Source organism: Schistocerca serialis, chromosome 1 (genome assembly GCF_023864345.2).
Source record: "Schistocerca serialis cubense isolate TAMUIC-IGC-003099 chromosome 1, iqSchSeri2.2, whole genome shotgun sequence".
NCBI lineage: Eukaryota > Metazoa > Arthropoda > Insecta > Orthoptera > Acrididae > Schistocerca > Schistocerca serialis.
This window is the reverse complement of record NC_064638.1, coordinates 912,204,813-912,228,197: the sequence shown is the minus strand read 5'-3', so window position 1 is coordinate 912,228,197 and position 23,385 is coordinate 912,204,813. Positions and strand designations below refer to the sequence as shown.

Genomic DNA, 23,385 nt, shown 5'->3' with positions numbered 1-23,385 from the left:
CAAGTATTGTTCTAATGAGTCTTCTTTCAAGTTTGTGTAATTTTTTTATTACTGTGTATAGTGCTGCATTTTCAAATTTTTAGACAGACCTTTTAGTGTAAATTTTCTTGATTGTACCATATGCTCTCTCCATGTTACGTACTCTTTCTTCTACAGTGAATTTTTCTAGGCCATTTTCTTCAATCGTTCCTTCCAAATATTTAAATTTATTAACCCTCTTTACCTGTCCAGTATTTGTTCCTAGCATTTCTGGTGCATTTTTTAGGTTATAAATTTTGATGTTTCTACAGAAATTCTTAAACCTGCTTTGTTCCTTATTTCGTCTAAGAGATTGATTTATATTTCTGCATTTATTAGGTTTTTAGAAAGAATGGCAAAATCATCCGCAAATGCCAGACCGCGAATTTCAATACCACTATTGTTAGTCCGAGTCTTATTGGTAGTAACTTACATTCTTTTAGTTTTTGTTTCCATTCGCTTACTGTTTTCTCTAGGACACAGTTGTGAGGAGTGGAGGAGGCCGTCACACTGCTTTTCATGTGTTTTTTTTATATTGCCTTAGGTAATTCACCCCGAAACTTTTCTTTTGATTTGGTGTCTGTGAGCTTTTCACGAATAACGATTGATAGTTTAGATTTAACGCTAAATTCTCGGATCACTTTATGCAACGTTTCCCTGTCAAATGAATCAATGCCTTTTTAAAATCTATAAATGTTGCAACTATGCCTTTAGAGTTTGTAAGTCTGCGACGGATTATGGACCTTAGGTTGAAAATCTGTTCTGAGGAAGATCTGCCTTTTCGAAATCCACTCTGATATTCTCCCAAATGGCTATCAAGTGTTGCTTCTTATTTGTGTTTAGTTCCAGAAAATAAACTGTTTGTGTTCTATGGGACGTGTAGATGGGGAATGCCTAACTTTGGGAGAAGTATTAAATAATTATCAATTAATACTATCTTTCCCCTCATCCAGTCGTAGTCGGAACGCAAAAAACGATTAGCGTTGTACATACGGTCAATGTGAAGTCTTTAGAGTCTCAGCACTGTGTGTTGGACAGGCCTTGGCCGTGGTCTTGATCAGTGTACTGTATTCTCTTGAATTTATTTAGAAAAAGCGTGCAAAACCTGAATCATGACTAATACACTTTCCGTAGATGTCAAGGTGAACCGCCTTCGGTGCAGGATTACGTGGTGCGTCGATGTTCATCCTCTCACATCCACATGCGATGTGCACAGTCTACTCCAGTTAGGCTGCCAAGGAGCAAACTGGTTTAGGCTGTGATTTAATTTTCACAAATTTCCACAAATTCATCTGTACCGAATCTCGCGTATTTCGGTGGAGACCTGTGACAGTGAGTTGCACCTTTTGTTTTTGTTTTGAAAGGTTGTAGTAGACTGACATGACAGAGAAAAGAAAATATGGATTACATCTTATTTCATATATTTTTTATTCTAGTCATGAATCACAAATTTTTCATGTAACGATTATAAATTTCAGTCAGTATTGACCATCTTCAGACAAGAGTACACATATTTTCTAATCATATCGAGTCGGCACATGTAAACACAATTCAGTCGCAATAATAAGCCAAAGAAGCTTCGTCATATACAATCCGAGAAAAAAAAAGCGACGCACGACGAAGCAATTATCCGAAAGGGACGGAAATCGATAGGTGTTTTGTTCTGTTTGGTTTTAGGGCGCAAAAACAACTAAGGTCAAACGCGGCCAATAGATGTGATGTACCTGTACAGACAAACAAATGATTACTAATTCATAAAGATTTGAAGACTAATTCAGTAGAAGGAGCTTCATAAACTGAGAAAGTTAGAACACATTGGTCCACATCTGGCCTTTATGCAAGCAGCCATTCAGCTGAAATTGTAATCATCTATTTGTCTGTACATGTACTATGATACCCTAAAGTATCCGAAAGACCTGAACTGCGTTTCGCCTGATCTGTAGGCAGCCCAAATAACGTAGCTATCTTGCAGGTCCTCTAATCTCTTTGCAGTACAGTCGTTTGACTAAACAAAATGGATACCACAAGAGATCACTGGAGACCGCTGTTCTTTAACCCTTTCAGACCTGGTGGTCACAACTGTGTACATAAAGTTTGTTCACTAATATTTCGCTGACAAGAAATCTTAGGTGCATCCAAACTCACTGTGCACATTTGTGTATGTTTCTTTTAGCCATACTCCAGCAGCTGCTGCACTCTTGTGAGCAGTCTGTGAATCACATAGTAAAATATACTCTCTGGTGTTGTCTCTTGGTGGGAAGCCATTACTCATTGACTTTATTGCTATAATAGTCACGTTGTGGGTTTTCTTAATGAGCGTTTTGCGTGGTTTCCTTCTTTTGGAAACATTAGACATTCTTTCAGTGGAATTTTTAGCAATTTCAATCAGTTCATATTTGTGTTATGTATCAAGTAAGTTTAATGTACACGTTGGTGTACAACAGGTGGTGTATATTAGATTGGTGTACAACAGGTCCTTAATGGTGTATATTAGGAAACGTAACCTAAAATGTGCCTCAGCTGTATTTGCATGGCTATGGTAGTTATATGTGGTATTTTTTTCAGTAATTTCAGTACCAGCAGCAAGAATAACTTGACTTTTGAAGAATCTGTCTTGTGTTCTCCAATACAATACTTCAAAAGATATATACCAGATCGTTTGTTCACTAGCATGGCAGCTCATGCTAATATTTATGCATTACTACAAGGCAAATCCTCATTCAAGCAGACAACTCCTCAAGAACTAGAGGTGCTATTTGATTTGCATGAATTGACTGGCACTTTGAAACTTCCCAGATTACGAATGTATTGGGATAGAAGCCTGAAGGTTAATGTGTGTTGGGAAAATATCTAACGAGACAGATTTTTTGAATTACAAACAAATTTACACTTGGTGAACACTCTGGAGATGCCACCTGTAAATAAAGGTAAATTTTACAAAGTCAGGCCAATTTACACAGCCAATCCAAAATGCTGCAGTGAACTTCCTATAGAAGAGAATGTTTGTGTGGATGAAGGAATTATTCTTTTCACTGGGAAGTTTCCTGCAAAGCAGTATGTCAAGGGGAAACCAAGTCCACGGGGAATCAAAGTCTTCATGTTGTGTGGAAGTTTTGAAATCTCAAGGCATAAATATAGCAGGCACTGTCCATCAAAACAGATTTGGAAAGAACTTGCCTTTTTCAGATGATGAAACAATAATGAAACAAACCAGAGGTTACTGTGAAGAAATCACTAGTGCTGATGACATTACCCTGTGTAAGTAGTTAGACAATAGGCCAGTTGCATTCTGATCAAACTTCGTTGGTAAAGGCTCAGTGGATGAAGTTGAACGTTGGGACAAAAAGCACCATAAATATGTGAAAGTAGAAAGACCTGAAATAGTTAGAAGATATAATCATGCAATGGGTGGTGTGGATCTATTTGATCAATTGATAATCTACTGCAGAGTTTTCATCAGATCTCGAGAATGGCCTTTGCGTATAATTTTTCATGCTGTTGACTTTGCCATCGTGCAAAGTTGGTTGGAATACAGATGAGATACAGACAACTTGTCTATCCCAGAGAAGAAGCAAATGGACCTACTTTCCTTTCGCATCAGAAGAAAGTGACTGAAAAGGATATGGGGCGTCCATCTGATGAAGGACTGGCTTCAGACATGAGAATCATACCAAGAAAAAGAGGAGAATTACGACCAGCTACAGAGATACAGTTTGATTCCATTGACCATTTGCCTTTGCATGATGAAGGACCTCCCGCGGTTAAGTCGCTCAGTCCGGAACCGCGCTACGGTCGCAGGTTCGAATCCCGCCTCGGGCATGGATGTGTGTGATGTCTTTAGGTTAGTTAGGTTTAAGTAGTTCTAAGTTCTAGGGGACTGATGACCACAGAAGTTGAGTCCCATAGTGCTCAGAGCCATTTGAACCATTTTTTTTAAGGACCTCCAAGTCGCTGCAAATTTCCAAAATGCACAGGGCGTTCTAGAATTCAGTGCAGAAAATGTAAAGTACATTTGTGTCTCCAAAAGGACATAAATTGAATTTTGCAGTTCCATACTAAACCTTAAAATCAGTGTTTTGACCATTGTTGTTTAAATAAGAACTGTAATTTGGAATTATTTTTATTATTTCTTCTATTTTAAAGTGAAATAAAGAGTGGCATACTCGATCCATACTGTTAACCTCCTTAATGTATGACATGAAGCTCGAGACCTGATGAACACAATTGTGTACATTAAATATGTAGAAGACTAGAGATCATATGAAATTTTTTCTTTGAAAAATGTTTTCAGGAGACTCACCTGAATGTAAAAATCATGTTAGACTTTTTTTTTATAAGTGAATAAAAAATCAGGTCTGAAAGGGTTAAAGTAATCAGTCCGGATGTAAACCAAGACCACGATGTCGCAAATACTATGAAATGCATCATTAGAGACGAAACAGCCCTTGATGCTCGTAAACTCAATTTATTACAGTAAGTGCCACTCAAAATCACTTCAACACTCATTAGAATTTGAGTTAACTAATTCCGTCACGTGAATCGTTCCAGCAATCTTTCGGAAAAATTAAATACTTTTATGAACAAGATATTTTGAGACAATGCCTGAACTCCTGAAGTTCTCTGACAATTCCAGGTATTTTCGCTCTTTAAAAGATTTTTCGCAACATCTGTGAAACTTCTTTTCTAAAACGAATGGATGGTCATAAACTGGTTGTTAAACTAACCAGTTAAAAGCGACACGATTAACAGCGGCAAGCGCTCTATGGAAAAGTCAAAATTAACGTCATTTCACCAGTAATTTCTCTGTATATATGACTGAGCAATTATTCTTGCACATGTTTGAACCTTTTTTGTCTGATCTGCATCGAAACCAAATATCTATAGCCATCATAATTAAGCTAAAAGCTTTCATGCCTGACCGAGACTCGATCACAGTAATGTACGTCATTGGTGGCTACGCATAAATATCGAGAAATATCGAAGTTTTCACCAGTGTCAGTAAGCAAATCTGAACTTTAAAATTTTTGTGCGCTGCCTGGAATCCTCTCAACACCTTTATGTCCCTGTTAACTAACAACGGAAAACGTTTAATATAATTTCAAGTGACGAACTTTGCACGTGTTTAAAACGAAGTGCCATGATAGAAAGTTTTGTGACGGGGACTCGAACCCAGTACATAATCAGATTGTTAATAAAGTAAAGTCAGATGTTGGATATCGAATTTTTTCACCGGCAGCAAGATGTTAGAATTTGAAATGAGGATACAATTTCTTTCCCTTACGGGAAGTCGAACCCGGCACCTACCGCCGTTGTTTTCTATCCATGAATTGTTTTTTCACCAGAAGTGAGATGTGTGCACGTTTGACTAGAAATAACGGCACCTAACTTTATTCTTAACAGCACACGAAGAGGCATTAAAGATGAAAAGTATTTATCATTAGTAGTGCGTTGTACAAATGGTAGGGCTTCAAATGAAACCACGTATATTTTTTTGCTGGAACAGAATGCGAACCCACACATGTGCCTTTTGTGGAGACCTAGACGAGTTTGCTATCTTGGCGAAACAACGAAATAATCGAACTACACTGTTCCGCGTGGGTCAGATACCACGAAAGAAGAGAAACGAATTCGAATCCCAGTCCAGCATCAAATTTTTCAGCGTCTCAAGTTCAAACAAAATTAGAGCTCTGTGACCTTTAATGACCATTGGCTCATTAAATAAAGTAAAGTTTCTTGTGTAAGAAATCTCACTGGTGATAGACTTCCTGTTTGCTGCGACTGCCCCTTCTGCTATGGCCCAACCTAAACCGGCTGTGCCCCATTTGGCAGCGAAGAGATACGATGTTTATAACACGGATTCGGAATCACGGTGCAAACTGATGTTCTTCATTTGGCATTACTAGACGTGAAGGAGGTCTGTTCGTGTGTGTTTAAAATGTATGAAGGAAGTGGGAATTGGACCCATACCTTACAGCTGAGAAACCACGATCCATCCAGCAGATCAGTAAAACACACATTTGCTAGACTCACCACTGTATCGTAACATACGATGCGCTTACCGTGCAGATTAGATACAGTGAAAAAATTCAGTTCTCTATTTACAGATTAACTATCAGCAGGCTTTTGAAACGGGAATTATCGTAGTCTCATGTCAGCAGGATGTATAGATTCTTTTAGCCGTCATAGCCTCGATTGGAAGCCATTTGTAATTTCCACTATTTCAAGAAATTTCTTAGATCGATAAATACCATTACAGAGTGTAAAGTTACCAAATACTCGATTATTACTGCCATTACCGCTATTCACTTCTTTATTCTGCTGCTGCTACACACGAGCTTGAAGGAAACAATTAATGCTTCTTGGCCATTTTAAAAAGCTGTGGCCCAAATACAGGGAAATATTTAGTTCACACGAAAAGGTTACGGCATTGTGTGGCAACTGACCATCCTTTTCCCAATCATTACTACTACGAAATACTGGGGAATGTAATGCTTCCTTATGTTCGTCAGAGATTTTCGGGAGGGAGAACAATCTTCCAACATGACCGTCATCCTGTCCTTACAGCAAGCGAGGTGCCGGGATGGAGAAGAGTTTGTACCTCTTTAATTCTGGCGAATTTTGCATGAGAACTGGATGTGCACTCTACCCCCTCCTTACCTACCACCTAATTGATCATGTGCGCAACGGTAACGAAAGGAATTGATGATGGAACCTGCTAGTTTGTAAAATAAGGAGTGCAAACTCACAATAAATTAATAAAAATCAGTATCTACTGAGTAAATAAAAAGGGGATTTTATCATAATAAACGACAGGACATCAGATATTGCATCTATCTATGAAATGATATGTGGATTTAATATTACAATGTGATTTATTATAAATCAGAACACAAAGTTACTTGATTGTCAATACAAACAGTGGGCTAAAGGCTAGGTCATAGTGGACTATTTTGAGAATAGGAGTTGGCTCGAGAACAAGGGGCTCCTACTCTCTGCGATGCAATAGATTGATGATAATGACTGGAGGTCCTAATGAATCAAATATTACTCCCCTGACTATAATGCAGTATTGTGATTAGTAGTGAGACTCAAATGGGGTCACATGGAGAAACAAGCAAGGTGGACTTGTAGCAAAGCGAGCGCGCGTGTTGCTGTGGACTTCAGTATAAAAATGATAGGTCCTACAATGCCGAAGCCGCAAAATACTGTACCAGTGCTGAAACCTGCAGCACGCCGTGGGTAAGCAGCATTTTGATGATATAGGTGCCGATTTCTGCTGTGCAGCAACTCTGTTTCAACTCATGGCCTCGAAGGCTGTCCGAGAATTCTAAGTTCTGCCGAAAAAGTACGACTAAGGCGCAAGACCGTCCGACTCCGACAAAGATCAGATCTCGAATGTCCTGTGCTCACGCAACGCACGAACCAAGCCAACGTTACTCAACTCCCCACTACCCTTGTAAACTGCAAATCAGCATTCAGAGCTGATTCCCAAATTCCCCCACACTATCTCAGAACATCATTCGTGCCAATAGCGACCGTTCCCTCTGATTTCGAGCAGGGCTTTATGACGTCAACTGGCTTCAGTTTAAGTTGACCAATCATGCCTCTGCTATCTAGCTTGGGGCGCTGAACTTGCTGTCTGACAGGCTACGAAAACAATATGTCTAGACCACCGGCCATCCGGCGCCATACAGTCTCGCCCAGAAGGGCACGGTCCACAAGTATTCTCAGAATTTGAGGACAATGCAGTCAGCCAGCGTCAGCAGTCTTCGTTCGAGATGCGCCGCATCGGTAAACAAATAAACTGCAGCGACAATCAGACAGCTCACATGTCGTTTCGCCCTGCCTGCAATAGGCGAAACTCGACCCTGGTCAGTCATCCTGCCAGTCGCTCAAGCCCATTGATGTACAGCCCTCTCAGTATCGGCGGAATTGCAGCCCCCTACTGGAAACGCAGTGTGCCGCGTCCTCCAGTGCTCACCTCGCACAGGCCACCCAGGGAAGTAACAGAGGAAACTAAAAGCAAGACCACATACAGTTCCCAACATCGATAGCAATCAAGTGAAAACTACTTTGAGCTCTCAGTACAAACACTCTCATTAGAATAACCTTATTCAGTCTGTTACCACCGTTCAATGACATAAAACATTAATAAAATTGATGAAAATGGGAGGCAAAATGCAAAAGAGGACATGGAACCTCTCAAGCAAACTGTGTATAACACTGGTTATGAACGGAGGCACTGAGCTGTTGGACTGGTCTCTCAAACATGCTGACCTTATTCTCACAGAACACGTATTGACAGAGATGGAGAAAATTATTAGATGTAGAAGACTTGCACTGACAACCGACACAGTGCTGTCCTAAGCAGTTCATGATGCATGGGAAGAGATGTCATACAATAACAGATTTGTCCTGAAATGTGGTGCTTCTATTCTCTGACTGCTAAATGCAGTGGTAGAGGAGGACACAACCTGGTCACAGTACTGAATTAATATGTTGTAAAGAAAAAATTGTTTCTGCCAATTGAACGTTTTGTTGTCCCTTGAAGAGGAGGAAAATTCGTTCACCTTCACCTTTACTTTTAAAAAAATGGAGGGGCAGATTGTACACGAAAAATAGGCTGTCTGTTTCTTTCAATAGACTCTTGATTCTAAATTATTTTACAACATAGGATCAAAAAGACAGACATATATGAAACCAATTCGTATTTCAAGTGGCATATGATGCCAGTAGGAATGAAACCATAAAACAAAAAGCATTTAGTGTTTTTACGTCGAACAAAGCATACTGACAAAAGCCTGAAAGAGATACACTGTGATCAAAAGTATCTGGACACCCCAAAAACATAATTTTTCAAATTAGCTGCATTGTGCTGCCACCTACTGCCAGGTACTCCATATCAGCGACCTCGGTAGTCATTAGACATCGTGAGAAAGCAGAATGGGACGCTCCGCGGAACTCACGGACTTCGAACGTGGTCGGGTGATTGGGTGTCACTTGTGTCTTATGTCTGTACGCGAGATTTCCACACACCTAAACATCCGTACGTCCAGTGTTTCTGATGTGATAGTGAAGTGGAAGTGTGAAGGGATACGTACAGCACAAAAGAGTACAGGCCGACCTCGTCTGTTGACTGACAGAGACTTTCAGCAGTTGAAGAGGGTCGTAATGTGTAATAGGCAGACATCTATCCAGACCATCACACAGGAATTCCAAACTGCATCAGGATCCACTGCGACAGTTAGGCGGCAGCTGAGAAAACATGGATATCATGGTCGAGCGGCTGCTCATAAGCCACACATCACGTCGGTGAACGCCAAACGACGTCTCGCCTGGTATCAGGAGAGTAAACAGTGAACGACTGAACAGTGTAAAAACGTTGTGTGGAGTGACGAACCACGGTACACTTTGTGGCGAGCCGGGGTGGCCGAGCGGCTCTAGGCGCTACAGTTTGTAACCGCGCGCCGCTGCGGTCGCAGGTTCGAATCCTGCCTCGGGCATGGATGTGTGTGATGTCCTTAGGTTGGTTAGGTTTAAGTAGTTCTAAGTTCTAGGGGACTGATGACCTCAGATGTTCAGTCCCATAGTGCTCAGAGCCATTTGAACCATTGTGGCCATCCGATGGCAGGGTGTGGGTATGGCGAATGCCCGGTGAACTTCGCCTGCCAGCGTGTGTAGTGCTAACAGTAAAGTTCGGAGACGGTGGCGTTGTGGTGTGGTCGTGTCTTTCATGGAGGGGGCTTGCACCCCTTGTTGTTTTGCGTGGCACTATCACAGCAGAGGCCTACATTGATGTTTTAAGCACCTTCTTGCTTCCCACTGTTGAAGAGCAATTCGGCGATGGCGATTGCAGCTTTCAACACGATCGAGCACCTGTTCATAATGCACGGGCTGTGGCGGAATGGTTACACGACAATAACATCGCTGTAATGGACTTGCCTGCACAGAATCCTGACCTGAATCCTACCGAACTCCTTTGGGATGTTTTGGAACGCTGACTTCCTTCCAGGCTTCACCGACCGACATCGGTACCTCTCCTCAGTGCAACACTCCGTGAAGAATGGGCTGCCATTCCCCAGGAAACCTTCCAGCACCTGACTGAACGTATGCCTGCGAGAGTGGAAGCTGTCACCAAGGTGATGTGTTGTTCCAAGAAAATGGTGCTCACCCACACAATGCTCATGATATTAAATGTGCCTGCAAGATATACAGAAAGTTTCATGGCCAGCACGATTTCTGGGCGTGTCTCCAATGAGCACCTATGGGATACGATGGGACCAAAAGTCAACCAACAACTCATACAGAACTGCGCAAACAGGTTGCGCAGGCGTAGAAGAACGTATCCCAGGAAAGTATTTGCCATCTGTACAATCTAGTGGATGCCATATTCAGCCCCTGAATTGCCGCCTGTGGAGACTACACCACGTACTAATGTGGGTATTCCAGCATGAGTCGGTACCTAGTGCCTCAGAACCGCTTGTGCTATTGATCTGTAAATGTAATCATTTCATGTACTGCATATTCACTGTTGCGTCAATAACTCTTGAGTAAATTGGAAATCCCTAAAAGGGCTTACTATTTTTTCCAGCAGTGTAGGAATTCTTGAATTTGTCATAAAAATGACAGTTAGATGTGATTGTGTTAATAGCTCATATCTGATGAATTTTATATTTAAATGATGCAGGTATTCGAACTGAAGGAAAGAAAAGAACAAAAATAATGACCGAAAGAAGACTCGATCCAGCAGTTACCAGTCTCGAGTACTACTATCTTTTTTCCATCTTCATTGTATCTTACACTTCACGAAAACGCTCGTAGAACATGCACCTTTGTTTAAAAATTTGCGTCAGCGAGGAATTGTACCAAGGACCACTACATGGAAGGCGAACATTATACAACAGAGCCACACACACTCGCCAGTAGTACCAAACTTTGGGACGTTAAAGACGCTCGGAAAGCTTGACAGTCGATTTTCTCAAGAAATTTTGAGAGTTGCATCGACATACCCGTACCTTGGGAATTTGGTATTTCAGGTCAGAACTTCACGTAGAAAAATGTGGACTATAAAAATCCGATTGCCGTGTGGTCTCCTTTGAGTCAAAAAGTGAGTGGTGTGCTTGAGCGAGGGTAAAAGGGAGTCGGACAACGTCACTGACTCTGATGGGAGTCAGAGGTACAACTTTCAGCGTCTCGTTCTCCTAACACAACATGTAGGCCGAACCTTGGACACACTTACAGTAATCGACAGCTAGACAACTTCCGCTATGCAGTACGTCTAAACTCAATCGGATTCCGTCCGCTCTTCAAATTCTTCTACATCTTCCATGAAGTGGAACATCTGAATCACTTCGTCTCCTCTTCGTCAGGCTGTGTCATGTTATTACATCTTCACCGATGTGCAGTTGCTCCTCTCCGTCTCTGCACGTTCCATATGCTGACCCAAAACAATTTCCACAGACTCTCCCACCTGATGATCAATCTTCGAAGGTATCTACCCCTTCTACTAGTCTCAGCCCTTATTTTTCTTCTTGACATTCGCTTTCCACACCCATTTTCCTATCTTCACAACGAGCTTCCCAATGATACTTAATTCAACCTTAAAACTTCAAAATATTTATCTCTGGTCCATGCTGCTACTGTCGCAGGTTCGAATCCTGCCTCGTGCATGGATGTGTGTGCTGCCCATAGGTTAGTTAGGTTTAAGTAGTTCTAAGTCTAGGGGACTGGTGACCTCAGATGTTAAGTCCCATAGTGCTTACAGCCTTTTGAACCATTTTTCAGGTCCATGAACAATGATCACCGTGGCTCTCCCCGATCCCTTCTGATTACTCCCACAAAATCACGTCACCCGTGACGTTCCACAGCACTCAAAGAAACGCCACAGCACTATAGTAAGTACAAAAGCAGCTTCGTGTATCAACTTCATCCCGTCAGTAACAATCTCCAATCCAGCATCACCAGACCAGAAGATTAATTACCTACCCTTAAAGTATGATTCTATAAAATGTAAATGAAGCTCCTTTATGGTATTCTGCAGTGACTTTAATCTTTAAGCAAATGTTGTTTCAGGCTGTAATTTTCATAGAGCTGGCTGTTAGTAATATCACTGCCGCTATCCCGCTCTTAATGGCAGGGCTGATGCGAGCAATGAAGGAAAAATTAAAGATGAGGAAACGAATTTGGACTCGTCTCTGCACACCACAAATGCTGTATGTGCCTTTGCATATGCACCAGCTTGTCTGAAATATCTTCAACAGTTCGTGAGTGCGTATTTTTAGCGTATATACATTTTTTTATGCTTTTATGGCCAGACTAGTCATCGCACCCACTGGACATTTTGCTAATCTAGCGTTGTGAGATGTTATGGCAACCGACAAACCGCGAACCCACGATCCTTGCAGTGTGCGCCACTCGGATCAATGGGCGCACGGCTGCTGGCGATACAAGAGGTTAACTACAAACTCCACATCTAGCTACAAAGGGTTCACAGCCTATTACAGTTTCACCGCCAATTCTGACCGGCTTTATGCACCGAAACTCAAATAACTCGTTGGTGAGTTGTAACGAGCTGTTTCATATTTCTTAACGTAAGGGAGATTCGATCACTGTTAGCACTTCGCACCACTTCATTCGTGGTCAAAAGCTGCTTAGTAAAAATTTGAAAATTTTTCACCTTGTGATGGAGGTAAGAAACCAATAGGTGCGATTCAAATTTCTTCCAAGTTCTCGTTGTCGTTAGCTTGAGGAGATGGTGATGTTGTCGTGCAAGTTTATTAGAGTGCGCTATTTGTCTATAGAGAGAATTGATACTGGGTATTTTAATTTTTTCCAGTTACTTCTGCAAGTATTCAACGCTGTTCCTATAGTTAGTTCATTAAATAAAACTAAGGTAGAGCTATTTTCGACTCAAACGTTGGTTTGAACGCCACAATGTTTTACTAGGTAAGGCATTTGAACTGACTTACCCCACGAGTTATAGGGAAAACTACAGTTTAACGAGGATTCAGAACTACGAATTAGTTCTCACATATACCGGGTGATCAAAAAGTCAGTATAAATTTGAAAACTGAATAAATCACGGAATAATGTAGATAGAGAGGTACAAGTTGACACACATGCTTGGAATGACATGGGGTTTTATTAGAACCAAAAAGTTCAGAATTTCAAAAAATGTCCTACAGATGGCGCTTCATCTGATCAGAATAGCAATAATTAGCATAACAAAGTAAGACAAAGCAAAGATGATGTTCTTTACAGGAAATGCTCAATATGTCCACTATCATTCCTCAACAACAGCTATAGTGGAGGAATAATGTTGTGAACAGCACTGTAAAGCATGTCCGGAGTTACGGTGAGGCATTGGCGTCGGATGTTGTCTTTCAGCATCCCTAGAGATGTCGGTCGATCATGATACTCTTGCGACTTCAGGTAACCCCAAAGCCAGTAATCGCACGGACTGAGGTCTGGAGACCTGGGAGGCCAAGCGTGACGAAAGTGGCGGATGAGCACACGATCATCACCAAACGACGCACGCGAGAGATCTTTCACGCGTCTAGCAATGTGGTGTGGAGCGCCATCCTGCATAAACATCGTACGTTCCAGCAGATGTTTATCAGCCAGGCTGGGGATGATGCAATTCTGTAGCATATCGGCGTACCTCTCACCCGTCACGGTAGCAGTTTTGCTGTCCAGCGCTATGTAATAACTTCTAATAAATTCTAATAAAACCCCATGTCAGTCCAAGCATGTGTGTCAATTTTTACCTCTCTATCTACATTATTCCGTGGTTTATTACGTTTTCAAATTTAGACTGACTTTTTGATCACTCGGTACTTTAAATTGTGAGAAGTAGAAGAGGCGATAAACTGCAGAAAAAAAACCCTAAAACCTGTCGAGGAAGTTTTGGATGTGAAATCTGATATTTACTCAATTACTTATAGAGCCACACAGAACGAAACTTCCAAGTTACATATAGCGATTAGTGGGACCACTGTGTGGTACTCTGCAAACGGCGTTTTAAAATATTAGTTGCTAACTGTAACCGTCAGAGCATTCGCAACACAGTCCCAGAGCTCACATTTCTCAAAGAAAGGAATCATCCTAACATAAATCTAAGAACTGTAAGTTGAATGAAACGGAAGTAGAGTGTAGGGAATATTTGCTTTAAGTCGAGGAACGTATATCACGAAAGAGGGATAGATTGCACAGGGGGAGATTTTCTAGCGACAAGCAGAAAATTTAGGTCTAGCGAGAACCAAAGTGAATCTGACGCAGAACTCAAATGGAATAGAGTAACTGGGATCGTTGCAATTAAATTAATTATCAGATGTTTCTGTCTATCACCAGATTCAGACATATCAGTATTAAAATCATAAAAAGACATCCTAAACTCAGTAGCACGGAAAGACGGCGAGTGTACGGTAGTATTAGGTGGTGGATGAAACGTGCCCAGTATAGACTAGGAAACCTACGCTACTTTGACGTTGGTAACTCTGCCGAAGGAACACTGAATGTACTGTCTACCAATTCCCTCAATCAACTACTCTGACAACCGATAAACAAAAGAATTATTTATTTAAAGATATGTATTTAGGATACTGCTCTCCAGTTGTTAATGTCGGCGTTCCAAAAATGGAGCCAATTCTTCGTCTTCTTCTTCTTCTTCTTCTCCACCAAGTATATCTTCATCGCTCTTCTAGCCCTACTATCAAGGAAAAACAGTAGCTGCCCCGCAGATTGCACCCGAGTCTTCCCTGTGGCAATGAGACGGCTGACTGCTCAGCTGTGGAGGCGGAAGACACGGTAGCCATCCTCCATCCAAGTAAAAGCGAACCTATTCTTCTTACTTAAAAGAAGGAAATTTCTGATTCTCTCGCAGGAAATTAGCTGAGAGTGAAACATTGGTGACTAGTCCGCGACAGCTTTTATGGCCTCTAGGCTGGGGATGCGCAGTAGACAGCTGCGCAGCTAGCCAATCAGCGCTCAGTCTGTTTCCGCGTTCCGCACTGTGTGAACTTCCGTCGTATCTGAGCGTTCTATCGTTTTTTTATGCACGCGAAACTACGAATGACTGATTTCTGTGGTATTCTGTGTGTTCTGCGAGCTTTCTCGTAATAGCTGAACACCTAGCAGAAGCCAACTGTTTCACAAACTTGTAAGGGACCTTATTTTTTAAGTGCACCCGTTATTCAAACGTGAGGCAGGTTCAGGCAAGCCGATCTATGACGTTGCCAAGGTGCAGGAACGTAAGGTAGTTGCTGTCTATGCACTTTCAGTCAAGTCGACAACGCTGCATTCCTTGTGAGCTGTCGCCGGCTGTAGTTAAAGATCCAAATTCCGTGACCTTAGTCTTTACTAAGCAGAAATCTGCCATCCGCCTAAGCCTCATGGTCTATCTTAGAATTGCGACCTACCACTGCCTCGTGCCTCTTACCATCTTTAGTGGATTTCCCAGACACGATAACAACACCACGGACGAGTGGCGTAACCAAGGCGTGGTAGCCGAGGGGCGTGTCTTGAGCGCCATTTGCGTGGGAGGCTGCTGTTTTGCGACTGGGAAAAAAGAGAAAGGGTAAAAGAAATGCGAAAGAAGGAGGGAGAATTTGGAGGGAGATAAAGAAGAAGAAAAAGGAGAAGGGAAGGGACTTGATCAGAAGCCACTAAAACGGGAAGAGGGCAGATGTGTTTGAAAGGAAATCCCGAGGAGACCATAACTGGACTGTGTTAAGCAACAGTTCCCTGATACCTATCTCTTCCTGGTACAGAAACACTTGTTCCTTGTATTCGGCGTTAAGTGTAAAGAACGTACACTACAGGCCATTATAATTGCTACACCAAGAAGAAATGCAGATGTTAAACGGGTATTCATTGGACAAATATGTTATACTAGAACTGACATGTGATTACATTTTCACGCAATTTGGGTACATAGATCCTGAGAAATCAGTACCCAGAACAAACACCTCTGGCCGTAATAACGGCCTTGATACGCCTGGGCATTGAGTCAAACAGAGCGTGGATGGCGTGTACAAGTACAGCTGCCCATGCAGCTTCAACACGATACCACAGTTCATCAAGACTAGTGACTGGCGTATTGTGACGAGCCAGTTGCTCGGCCGCAATTGACCAGACGTTTTCAATTGGTGAGAGATCTGGAGAATGTGCTGGCCAGGACAGCAGTCGAACATTTTCTGAATCCAGAAAGGCCCATACAGGACCTGCAACATGTGGTCGTGCATTATCCTGCTGAAATGTAGGGTTTGGCAGGGATCGAATGAAGGGTAGACCCACGGGTCGTAACACATCTGAAATGTAACGTCCACTGTTCAAAGTGCCGTCAATACGGACAAGAGGTGACCGAGACGTGTAACGAATGACATCCCATACCATCACGCCGGGTGATACTCCAGTATGGCGATGACGAATACACGCTTCCAATGTGCGTTCACCGCGATGTCGCCAAACACGGATGCGACCATCATGATGCTGTAAACAGAACCTGGATTCACCCGAAATAATGACGTTTTGCTATTCGTGCACCCAGGTTCGTCGTTGAGTACAGCATCGCAGGCGCTCCTGTCTGTGATGCAGCGTCAAGGGTAACCGCAGCCACGGTCTCCAAGCTGATAGTCCATGGTGCTGCATCATCGAACTGTTCGTGCACATGGTTGTTGTCTTCCAAACGTCCCCATCTGTTGACTCAGGGATCGAGACGTGGCTGCACCATCCGTTACAGCCATGCGGATAATATGCCTTTCATCTCGAGTGCTAGTGATACGAGGTCGTTGGGATCCAGCACGGCGTTCCGTATTACCATCCTGAACCCACCGATTCCATATTCTGCTAACAGTCAACGGATCTCGACCAACGCGAGCAGCAATGTCGCGATACGATAAACCGTAATCGCGATAGGCTACAATCCGACCTTTATCAAAGTCGGAAACGTGATGGTACGCATTTCTCCTCCTTACACGAGGCATCACAACAACGTTTCACCAAGCAACGCCGGTCAACTGCTGTTTGTGTATGAGAAATTGGGTATAAACTTCCCTCATGTCAGCACGTTGTAGGTGTCGCCACCGGTGCCAACCTTGTGTGAATGCTCTGAAAAGCAAATCATTTGCATTTCACTGCATCTTCTTCCTGTCGGTTAAATTTCGCGTCTGTAGCACGTCATCTTCGTAGTGTAGCAATTTTAATGTCCAGTAGTGTATTTAGGGACTGTTGTTTTGTCCGTTATGGTTTGCATTGATCGACACTGAAACAGCTGGAAAGAAATGGTATTATTGCTGCAAGCACTGCGACTTTGGACAGCGTGTTGTTCCATATTTTGAAATGTTTCGTGCGAAAAATAATTCTCGAAATGTATATATTTCATTGTGAAGCCGTATTTTGTCGTCAGTAAACAGAGTATGAAAATTAGACCAAAAGAGAGGTGGGAGGAGGGGCAGCAAAGTTTAAGTTCGGACTAGGCGCCAGTTATGTTAATGGCCCTACACCCTACACGCGCACCAGCCAAACGACCGAGCGACCGACAAACTGGACGTTATTAAGCATTTTGACTGAGCGACCGACTAAATTTCCTAGTTGGGATGTCAAGCGGATGGGACCACCCAACACCCGACCCCCTCACCACTTCACCCAACATGTCGTGTGCAGAACCGTTATGCCAACCGCTCGACAACGGTTCGTCTTTTGTCGCTGCACGCGGGGTTAAATGCTGTTCTAACATACAGAACAGGTGCCAGGCTGACGAAACTTCAAGGACAGAGTTTTTGGAGAATTTAAAAGAATGCAGATGTTTGTGGCACACGTCATGCGAGGACTATAGCAATATAGATACAAGAAATGAAGCACTTTTTTCATCTTTATAATTGCTCTAAGCACTATGGGACAATATCTGAGGTCATCAGTCCCCTAAGACTTAGGACTACTTAAACCTAAGGACACTACACACATCCATGCCAGAGGCAGGATTAGAACCTGCGACCGTAGCATCTTTATAATAAATCCGTAATGGTTTCGTGTGGCACATAGAGAGAATACAAGTCCGCTGACCTTGTGCATTTCCGTTTTTAGGTTTTATTTCCCATGTATATCACAAATAAAATATAAAAATCAAAATGTCGGCATTCAATGGACGTTAATTCATAAAAGATACTTACTTCATTGTTACAAGCGTTTAAAAAAAGTCCAGCTATATCGAAGCTCTCTTCTTATGTATCTGTTGTTGTATTTATTAGATAATGTGCGCCACTAGTGTGTGTAGTCTTTCTTCTTCGAATTTCAAAGGAACTTACCGGTCATATTTTATGCTACATCTAGTAATAAATTAATAACGTTTAAGTGGACGTGTTTTGTTTTATTTATTGTACTCTACCGTGATGTATTTCCTCAGTCACCTACACATCATGCTGCAGGTTTCGGGAATAATTGTAGTTAATAATTGTGGGGATACAACAGCACCGGATCTGAGGTCGTCTTAGCTTCTGCCAATGGCCAGAAATCGAAATATAGTTAACACCCTCTCCTCACAGCTTACAGCCTCTCCCATGGTTGTGTTCTTTTCCGTTAAGAATGGTCTGGTGGTGTTCAGCAGCTTAGAGATGCATGAGTAATCCGATCTTAGATAGTTGCGATAATAATCGTCTCCCGGCTCCAGAGCGTGGTTGAATTTTATTTCTTTATTAGTCATTTCTTTGCCCACAGCTTTGTCTCTGCATTTTTACGCCTTTTTACCTCTAAAACACCCAAGGCACCTCCTCTTGGAATATAAATCCAGTGAACTTCAGATGAACAAATCACAACAGGGCGGCGCATACACTGGCTGAGAGCAAGCGGTCGGGACGTGTGTAGGCTGCGTAGCACGTTAGACCAAAGATAACTTCGCTAAAAGTCAATCCGTTCTAAAAAAGTTAACTTCGTTAAACATTATAGCATTACTACGGTATATTGATAATTTTCACTTATGGACCGTCTGACAGCAACTGAATAAAACACAATTTTAGTGCCATACGCGTTTCGCCTTTATTTTCTGCAAGGCATCATCAGTGGCAGGTTGCGTAGACATTGCATTGCATTAAAACAAGCGTTCAATGCATAGTGCTGTGGAATGCGGAAAAAACAGCTAATTGGCGCTCATAGGAAGAAGAATAACACCAAAAATGCAACAGGAGCGTAATATGTAAGAAACTGTCTACGCAACCTGCCACTGATGATGCCTTGCAGAAAATAAAGGCGAAACGCGTATGGCACTAAAATTGTGTTTTATTCTGTTGCTGTCAGACGGTCCATAAGTGAAAATTATCAATATACCGTAGTATTACGCGCAACTGAGGAGGACAGGACCACAAAAGTTGATTATAGCATTACTTTACATGAGATTTATCGGTAGTTAAAGTTAACGATTAACTCGTGATAGTAACGTTTATGTTGTAGGTGTACGCAAAAGGAGCTACTGAATCAAACGTATTACTGTCGCTTAAATAAAAAAGTTTTGGAGGGAAGTTCAGGTGGGACTTCGAGGACATAAATGAATCATGTTCGTAACAAAATGTTTGTTATGCATTAGTCTATACTAGTTTAAGACACACCGCTACAATGCCAAAAGGCTCTCCAGTGCTTCTCTGTAGTATTCTTTTGAGCGGATTACTGCTCCTGCATCCGCTGTTGATATCTGAATGGCCAAGTTTCATGTTTCTTTTTGGCTCTCCTCGTCGGACTCTGCCGTCAATATTTCTTAAAGCCGTACATAGGTTGGTTGGTTGGTTTGGGGAAGGAGATCTGACAGCGTGGTCATCGGTCTCATCGGATTAGGGAAAGATGGGGAAGGAAGTCGGCCGTGCCCTTTCAAAGGAACCATCCCGGCATTTGCCTGGAGTGATTTAGGGAAATCACGGAAAACCTAAATCAGGATGGCCGGACGCGGGATTGAACCGTCGTCCTCCCGAATGCGAGTCCAGTGCCTAACCATTGCGCCACCTAGCTCGGTGAAAGCCGTACATACATCGTTCCATGTGCTTTTCTTACATGTTTCAAATTGTTAAGGATGAGCCCTAATTGTTGATTTTTTAGGCAAGCACAATTTATAATCGAAAAGTATTTGTTCTCCCGATCTGGATACAAAATTAACACAATTACTTAAATGTGCCACGGATTTTCATCAGTTGTATAGCTAGAATCCAGTTACATGATCTAGTTTAAAACAATGAACCAACAAAAGTAGCACTTCATGCAAACTCAGTAAATAAACAACAAGTAACACCATATTCGTACTCAATTATTTACACTAATCGCGCTCACCCCGGCGCAGTCACACACCTAGATGACCCAAGCTCGTAGAACATGGATTCCGTGGGAGGCGCGGCGTAATTTTAGTCACAAGTAGTAGGTGCCTAATGAGCCATTAACGGACTCTAAAGAAATCAACCAAAGTTAAGGAATCCGCTAACGTTTTTAAAGTTATCTTAAAAGTTAATCCATTACTCGAAAAGTTAAGGTGCATGAACACCTGTGCGCCTTCCGCTGTCCACTAGGCGCATGCGGCCATTGCACGTAGAGGCAAGGAAGCGCATGCAGCAGCGCTAAGTTACGCATGCCTCTGATGTATGCGCACCGGCTCCCGTGCGCAGGCGCAGGAGTGCGGGAGGCACGTGCAACAGTCGTGCGCATGTCCGCAGTTCTCTCCGTTTATTTGTCTGTTTGTAAATGACAGATGAATGAGTCAATTTCTTGCACGTGGTTGTGTTAGCACCATGGCTGATTGAGCTAATGAGAACCAAATCTATTTGTGGAGTATTATTGTTCCTTTCCATGTTTGCAGTTCGTCAATTCTGCCGATCATAAAGAAAAAATTAATAGAAATCGTTGCCAACGGTCCCTGACAAATAAGTATAACATGCAAACAACGTACGCCATTTGTACGCCAGACAACGTGGCTCACTCGGTAGCGTTGGAGAATGGTTAATGTGTAATCAATGGATTATTGATTCAGACATTGCCAAGGTCTTTTTTATTTCATATTTCTTAAACTTAATTCGAATACATGTACCATTAAAATGTAAAATTCATCTCTTCTTGTTTCTAATTACATACTGCATGGAAAATTCCAGACTTCAATGCAAAACAACTTCTTAACTACCGATATTTTTTAGAATATTGTTAGCAAATAGATATTTTCGAAATAAACATTTTGATTAAAAATCTTTTATATGATAAAGATAACTGAGAATATATATTTGTGATGCGCATTTTTCGTAAAAGTAGTTCAAAAAATGGTTCAAATGGCTCTGAGCACAATAGGACTTAATATCTGAGGTCATCAGTCCCCTAGAACTTAGAACTACTCAAACCTAACTAACCTAAGGACATCACACACATCCATGCTCGAGGCAGGATTCGAACCTGCGACCGTAGCAGTCGCGCGGCTCCAGACTGAAGCGCCTAGAACCGCTCGTCCACTGCGGCCAGCCCCGTAAAAGTAGTGATTAGATATATGTTACTCAGCAAGTATTTGATGGATGTTATATAAAATGATGTTAGTATTCGAAATGAATGAAAAAAAATATCCCACTTAAAAAATTTGAAGTTTCTTCCATTGACTAAAAACTCTTTTTCGGTGTTTTGAACTGTTTACGAAATGCGATGGATGACCTGAATAATTCACTATAGCCTTACCGTTGAGTGCGTGGGTGGAAGTGTGATACATTTTCTCATGATTGCAGAAGGATATAGCCTTTCTCTGAAGTCTAAAGAAAAATGCAATATATCAACTACATTTGACACAAGAAACATATGATGAAAATGCACCAAACGCAAACTCATAGTGACCCCTATTTTTCACTGCAAACTATTCGAATTTCGTATGGTGATATACGTAATCCGTCAATACGGCGAGAACTATGACCATTAACGAAAAGACATGTAGTTCTTCTTGATGCTGCTACATACAGCTATAAGTAACAGATGAATCAAAAGTTTGCACCCGGTAGTTTCCGTAATATTGTTTGAGAAGGATTGCTGAATAGTCGACGTGTGTGCGCCATCGTTTTGCCATTGTAGCGTGGCGATGTGGGCGAAGAATCTGGGTGGGAGTGGGATCACTCATGCGCACAAGCTGAGAAAGATGCATGCGCATACACGCGTGCCTCTACTTGCATGTTGGGCAAGCACAGCCGCACGGCGATGAGCCGCAAGATGCGCAGGTGTACACGCCTCTTTAACTTTGTTATTTAACGATTAACGGATTAACGGTCTTGTGCCCATGCTGCCACGAAATTGGTCGTGTATAGGGTCCTTCAGCTATGCAAGTGCCACAGACACTGGTCGTGTGTCGAACCCAGTGTTGTAGATGACTGCAAGCGACGAGGCTCGAACCCGCGGCCGTTGCGCCGCTCTCACAGCGGACCAATGAGCGCGCGGCTGCCCCCTCCCCTGGGCGCAGCGGTCGCCTGAGTGGCGTCGCGGGAAGGATTGTTGTGCGGCAGGTTCAGTTACACCGGCACAGCTGACGCGAGGGCTCGCCGCGCAACACGCCTCTCTGCGCGCACTCCAGTCCGAGCCGCCAGCTACACTCGCGCTACAATACGTAAGTCACACGCGCAAGTTGCACCTTGTCAATAGTATCGACCGGACATCCAGCTGTCGGTGCGGTGATGTCCCTCATCCATGCTGTGAGGCTGTTGTTGTGTATTTGCAGATGTGCTATTATAGGTCTAGAACCTGGGAACACTGTGTGGCGATGTGCCTGTACTGAGAAACGCATCCCTACGCTGCTTTACTAACGACAATCGTGTTTTATCTTGTGCAACAGGTTAACGTATGTGTAGTTCTTCGGATGGGGAATGTGAATTTACGTTTCAAACCATGCTATAATACGAGGGTTGGAACTTTAATAGTGGCAACTATTTATTTATAGCTCGTACAAAATAAATACGTGTTTAAAAGTTTTACTGACCATCAAAGTAGTCACCAGCATTGTGTGTAGCCCGTTGACAGTGATGCGAAAGTCGTATGATCCCCTTAGCAGTGCCAGTTGTGTTGACAGTTCGAGCGGCGCTGTCTATTCCCCGACGAATTTGTAGCAGTTCTGAAGCGAATGCCGTGAAGTGTTTCCTTCAGTTTAGATATAAGAGGGCTTAAGTCAGGGGAGTGCAGTAGGTGGAACAGCACTTAGCAGCCCCATCAGTCAAACAAATCAGTAACAGCTTGCACTGTACGTGCTTGAGCATTGTCCTGCAAAATGATGGTCAGGTCCTGCAGAAAGTGTTATCACTTCTGTCTCTAAGCTGGTCGTAGGTTGTGTTCCAAAAGTGAACAGCATAGCGACAGAAGTGATGACACTTTCTGCAGGACCTGACCATCATT

At 42.5% G+C, this 23,385-nt stretch overlaps 1 protein-coding gene across 1 annotated transcript in view; it reads left to right on the top strand.

Annotated features, from left to right (window-relative positions):
• The first annotated feature begins 22,505 nt into the window (after window positions 1-22,505).
• The window catches only part of LOC126412102 (major facilitator superfamily domain-containing protein 6-like), a 329,018-nt gene continuing 328,138 nt past the window's right edge, over window positions 22,506-23,385 (top strand). The window contains exon 1 of the mRNA XM_050081535.1: window positions 22,506-22,606. The gene's annotated coding sequence lies outside the window, so the exon portion shown is untranslated. The remainder of the gene's footprint in view (window positions 22,607-23,385) is intronic.